Genomic DNA, 7038 nt, shown 5'->3' with positions numbered 1-7038 from the left:
TTGGTGCTTTGTCTAGCTATGTTGGCAATTTAAATTAGATAATAAGTAAGAAACTATTACTTTAATGTAATAAGGGTTGTGCCTTTCCATTTTTTACATCTCGTAAAAGCGCCCTTGCCATGGGTTATGTTTAGAGTAGAAAGCCATGGTGAACCAGACCAAAGATTCAACCTATTCATTCCTCAAAGCATCTGGGTTGATAACCAAGCTGCTAAATCTCACCTATAAGTGAACATAGCCAGAAGGTAGTAACCTCAATTATTGAAGAAAATATACATGAAATCTTAGGTGTTGGATGGCGTTGTCTAATAACAAATATTCTTCCTTTGCAAGCTTTCTCCTCATATTGTAGGATATGAAGCAAATTTTCATGAGAAAAGATGCCAAGTCCTTAATGTTTGAAATTTTTTTACTGGTTTAGAAGCCTTACTCATCCCTATTTAGACTTACATTAGAATTAATTATCTTCAATATTATTGTGACACCTTAGATCCCCAGAGCTCTTTTTGTTGATTTTATTATAATTGTTCTAAATTGGGACTGTGAATTTTCTCGTTTGGATAGACCTCAGACATAGCTAATGACTTCAACATTTATTTCTAGTTTCCTTCAGTCTAGCATTATTTTCTCTTTATTTTCCATGCTTCAGTATTCCAACCCTCTGCAGCAGCTGGACTCTTATCTTTCTTTTGATTCACTAACATTGAGTTAAATCCAACATTAGTTGAGAGGCTTTCATCCACTTATTTGAGATAAGAAGCCTTTGATGTAAGAGTCAGCTATTTAAGGTGAAAATTTTGCATTTTTCATAGACTTGTCTTAGTAATTCATAAATTAATGAGAGATCATTCATATAATTTAACATGTGTCCCTGTAACCAACCTCTTCCAGTATAACTAAATTCCCATACTCAGTGGTATTGGTTGCAATCATTAGTTGGTTACCAAAGTAGTACATCCTAGTCAACCAGTAATTTAGATAATCCTTGTCTTCCCACTTTCCTAAAATCTTCTTTATAAATTAGGACAACATCTACCCAAATATCATGCTAGAATTGTACATTACCTTTTAGATGGTACATGAGCAGCGAACTTATATCCTTTGTACAAGGTCAGATGTTTTTCATCAAGCAAGGGTGTTGGAGAGGCAATGAAGGCATCCTTTGAAGGGCCATAAAACATAGGAATTGATATACATGTACTGGATGTATTTGTTACTACTCGATCTTCCACACTTTTGAATCTCCCATTTCTCACTACCTTACAAATTATTAGCATTAATAATAACATTGTTAGATCTGAGACTTTTGTGATCCATATTGTAGATAAATGTCTTTCAGAATAATCACATCAATATTGTAGATGTGTATTCCGAAAGACATTTATCAATTATAACATTTCCAAGTTTTCAGGTGGAAAAAAAACATTGGATCTACTCTTTCTCTTGTTAAATACTTGCAGTTTATCTCCCATATTAACAATGAAAGCATTGGGTATGGGTCCTACAACAACCAACTTTCCATTCCTAAGTACTTGCAAACCACTAACCTCACCTTGCATTAAAATAGCGATGCCACATGCATCTGAATAGCGTGGTGTGCCAAGAGTAATAGCTGGGTTCGGCATGGAGGATAGTACATTTCATCCATGATTTAGTGTGTTTTCCTATGATTCTATCCAGGTAACTGAAGTTGAGCCCTAGAGCTTCAGAAATGGCAACCAACAATCTTAAAACCATAGCTCTCAACTACATAGTGTAGTTTCTTGTGATTTCTGTGTAACAAAAGCATAGGCAAGATAAGTACTTGATGTTGCAATATCGCTCCTCCATAATTTGGAATTATTTATTTATGCTCTGTTGAATCCAGTAATTCAATATTTGCCAAATTTCTGAATTTTACCATTAAATCCAATTAAAATTGAAGATTGTGATGGTATTAAAAAATTTGGCAATCTCAAAATGACTTACTATATCATAATAATTATCATGGTCAAGTCAATCTTTGGGTTATGAGATGTGTTGTGTTATTTTTAGGTATGAAATCTATTTTTTATGCGAGAAGATACCACTAGATCCAACTATTTAATTCAATGTACTAGCATATACTTTGTTTCTCTAATTTTAAACCCACTCTACCTCTCTATATCACTTGCTTTATTTCAGTCAAATAAAAATTTGGATTGTACTCGTGTCTTCCAAACATTTGTACTATCAGAAGATAGCCTTAACCTCTAAGGAAATTTGAAAGTAGCTAAATGAATGGGAAATCCATTCTAAGCATTGTTTCCAAGAGCACATGAAATAACATATAATAGAATGTCTTAGTATAATATATTTAAATAGGATTATTAATTAGGAAAGTAACTTTTAAAAAAATAAAAAATTGGGCAAGGTTAATAAATTTTATACTGGAAAACTTTAACCACTGCATTGCAAAGCTAAAAATAAATGTTGAATGTACTACTCTTTTGACCAAAGACTATCTCTATTGTTGATCATAATTTTCATACAGATGAAAACATATGACTCTACATAACTTTTTTGTTCAATTGATTTAGAGAAACAAAGCTTCTTTCTATGATATACCTAGGCCTTGCCAGGAATCCTTGGAAGCAAACAATAAACTGTAAAAGCAACCCTTTTAACATTGTATGCCTCAACATCAAACCTCCGAAGGGTCCTACAACTTATTCAATACATTTCCTAAATTCCTCTGCGTATTGCCTCTGTTATATAGCTAGGTTGCTTAATGAATTGTTGCAATCATCTATTAGTCTCGAGCATGTGCCTTTTTTATTTTCGTGGAACATTACGTTGCTCCCTTCCACATTTTTCTACTTATCATAAATTCAGTGGTAGTCCATGTGATGGATATTATTTGATTTGCTTTAGATCGCTCCCCAATGATAAGAACAACTTTCTAAATGTGGTAGAGGTTTGATAATTGTTCCCCAAATGACCTGTAATGTAACAAATTTTATATGAAAGCAGTATGCATTCAAAGTTTTCCTATGTTATTATATTTTACATATTTGAATATTTTGTCCTATTTAAATGTATTTAGATTGTCAATAGAACCTCAATATTTTCATACTAACAATAAGAAAATTCATTTCTCTATTTACAACTCTAGATAACCATTGAATTAGAATCAACATCAACATGCTTGTTTCCCCTTAATTCATAAGGATGTTGTGAGTTTTTCATGTAGTGCTATATGAGTCTTATTAATGGTAAACATCTAATGTGAGAAAAGCCACATATAAACAATTTTAAAGCAAAATAAACCTTTATGAATTTTGTTCTCTATAGTACTCTACTTTCTCATTGAACAATTAACATATTTCAAAAGTAACTTCAAAAAACATTATCTCAACAATGTCCCAAGGTAAACATTAAACATCGACATGATTTCATAGGAACAAAGTAAAGCTTATCTCTTCGATCAATAAATATTGGGATTGAAATGATTGTTGGCACAACCATGATGGAATTTTAACTTTAGAGAAAATAATGGGCCATAGAGTAGATCCCTCAACCCATCCTCCCTTCAAGGAGATATATAATATTTCCTTATTTTTCCATGAAATTGAACTATTGAAGTTGAAATTTTGACTAACTAGTTAAAAATGAACTCCCAAAATGAGTGCACAGGTTCCATAAAATTCCCTTTAAGATGGTACATGAGAAGCAAACTTATATCCTTTGTGTAGAGCTAGATGATGTTCATCAACCAAGGGTGAGGCAGGGGGGGTGAAGCCATCCTATGAAGTTCCATAAAACATAGGAATTGATATATGTGCATTACATGCATTCATTACTACTCGATGTTCCACAATTCTAAATCTCCTATTGCTGACTTCCTCACAAATTATTTGCATTAATAACGTTGTCAAATTTTTCAGATGGAAAAAAATGATTGGATTTACTCTTGATCTTGTTAAATACCTACAGTTTATCTCCCATATTAACAATGAAAGCATTGTGTATGGATTCTAAAACAACCCACTTTCCATTCCTTAGTACTTGGAGATCATTGACCTCGCTTGCATTAAAACAGTGATGCCATGTGCATCTGAATGGCGTGGTGTGCCAACATTAATATCTTGGTTCAGGCATGGAGGATAGTACATTATATCGATGAGTTGGTTTTCTTTCCAAAAGTTATATCCAAGTAACTAGAATCGAGCCCTATAGCTTCAAAGACAACAGCCAACAACCTTAAAATCAGTGCTCTCACCTCCATAGCATAGTCGCCTATGATCTCTCTGTAACAAAACCATAAGCAAGATAAGTACTTGGTGTTGTTGAAATATCGTTCCTCCAAAATTTGGACTTGTTTTATTTATCCTCCATTGAATCTGGTAATTCAATATTTGCCAAATTTTATGAGCTTTACCATTAAATCCACTTAAAATTGTAGATTACGATGGTAGTGATAAATTCAACAATCTCAAAATCACCTACTATATCATAATAATTATCATGGTCAAGTCATAATTTTGGGTATGAGATATGTTGTGTTTTCTTCGGGTATGAAACTTTATTTTTATGGGAGAAGAGACCACTAGATCCAACCATTTAATTAAATGTACTAGCATATACTCTGTTTCTCTATTTTTCAACATACTCTACCTCTCTGGATCACTTGTTTTATTTCAGTTAAATCAAAATATGGACTGTACTCCTATCTCCCAAACATTTGTACTATTAGAAGGTAGCCATAACATGTAAGGAAATTCAATAGTAGCTCAATGTACAAGAAATCCATTCTAAGCATGGTTTCCATGAGCATATGAAATAACATATAATAGAATTCCTTAGTAGAATAGATTTATATGGGATTATTAATTAGGCAAGTAGCTTTTAAAAAATTAAAATTTGGGCAACGTTAATAAATTTTATACTAGAAGACTTTAACCACTACAATGAAAATCCTAAAAAAAATGTCAATTGTATTGCACTTCTTGACTAGAGATTGCCTCTCTTGTTAATCATAATTTTCATTCAGAGGAAAACATATGACTTTACATAATTTTTTTGTTCGCTTAATTTAGAGAAATAAAGCTTCTTTTTATGATATACCTATCAATTTCTAGGCATGGTTGGAAGCAAGCAATCAACTGCAAAAGCAACCATTTTATCGTTGTAGGACTCAGCATGAAACCTCCCAAGGCTCCTGCAGGTTGTTAAACGAATTTTCCAAATTCCTCTGCTTATATCCTATGTTGTGTAGCTAGGTTGTTCAATGCATTGTCACAGTCATGTATCAGTCTTGAGTCTATGCATTTTCGATTGTAGTGTAACATTACGCTGCTCCCTTCCACATTTTTCTATTTATCATAAATTCAATGCCAGTCCATATGATGCATATTATCTGATTTTCTTTAGATCGCTCCCTAATGACAAGAACAAGTTTGTGAATGTGCTAGAGGTTTCATAATTGTTCTCCAAATGACCTATAATGTAACAAATTGTATATGAAAGGAATATGCTTCATAGTTTTCCTATGTTATTATCGCATACATATTCAAGTAGATTGTCCTATTTAAATGTATTTATATTGCAAATAGCACCTCAATATTTTCATACTAACATAAGAAAATTCATTTTTCTTTTTACAAGTCTAGATAACCATTGAATTAGAATTAGTATGAACATGCTTGATTCCCCTTAGTTCATAAGGATTTTGCGAAGTTTTCATGTAGTTTTATAGCAATCTTATTAACCGTAAACATCTAATGCGAGAAAAACCACATATAGACAATTTTAAAGCAAAAACCACCATTATGAATTTTGTTCTCTATAGTACTTATTATGTTATCTATTCTTTTATAAAATGACAACAAAACGTTACTAAGAATTCAATTCTCTCTAGATCAACTCATATTCAACCATTGGTACAAATTGTTGAACTTGATCCTATTCAGTTGATTCAAAGTTTGACTCTAAAATATCACACTGCCATCTCCGATGGAACACATAAGAAATGCCTTACTATTCCAATAGATTTCGATGACCTCATTGCAACAATCTTGCTTCAAAATGGTTTTATTATGCATGTCAAAAGCTAGACTACTTGAGCTATTGGTTTGTCATTGTAAGTTTTTTACAAAATTCTAATTTAAATTTTACATATTTTCTTCATACCACTTTTGATTCTAACAATTACTCCTATTACTATCATTTACCATGTAGGTCTATAAAGCTACTAGAATTCATTGTTTTTCTACATCTACACTCTTAATTGGTAATCCAAAAAAATTGAGTGTCCCAATTACTTCTCAAGAAGACACTCCCTCATCATTGAACCAATATCCTTCATCAAAAAGGAATTCCCCCTTCCTTATATTCTAACCCCATCCATCATGCCAGTCCATATTACCATCAAAGAACTAAACCCTTACTATTCAAACTAGTCCATGAAAGTCTATGTCCAAACAAAGACACCTCTTCATCAATTTCAAAATCAATACGTACCCAGTAAAGTGTTTGGATTTGACCTCTTTGATGCAGAAGGTGGAGAAATACACATTACTTGTTTCAACAATATTGCCAACTATTTTTTTGATAAAATCCAAGTTGGAAATGTCTACATTGTCTCAAAAGGAAACATGAAAATGGCTAATAAGGAATACAACCACTTAAACAATGAATGAGAAATTTCGTTAAATGAAACATCTACTATCGAGCATGTTTCTAGTGAAAGAAAACACAACCAAATGATGCATTTAAATATAAAATCAAACAATGATATCTGAACAACAAACTTCAACTCGATCGTTCATGTTCTTGATATTAATAGTGGCATTTCCAATCCCTGCACTATACATATAAAAGAGGGATCTGAAGTTACTAAACAAACAATACAAATTTAAGAAATGTCTAGATATAACATGTATGCAATCTTTTGTGGAGGAAATTTTTATGTTGTATCAAAAGAAATTTCCTCCTTGTGTGTTGCAGGAAATAACCCCATCATTGCAATCAAGTTTGCTTGTGTTGGAGAATTCAATGGAAAACATTTCAACACTACAA

The sequence above is a fragment of the Pinus tabuliformis genome, chromosome 1_2 (assembly GCF_031772625.1).
Source record: "Pinus tabuliformis cultivar Carrire ecotype Pingquan chromosome 1_2, CPIR1, whole genome shotgun sequence".
NCBI classification, from domain to species: domain Eukaryota; kingdom Viridiplantae; phylum Streptophyta; class Pinopsida; order Pinales; family Pinaceae; genus Pinus; species Pinus tabuliformis.
Note: the sequence above shows the minus strand (reverse complement) of the source record.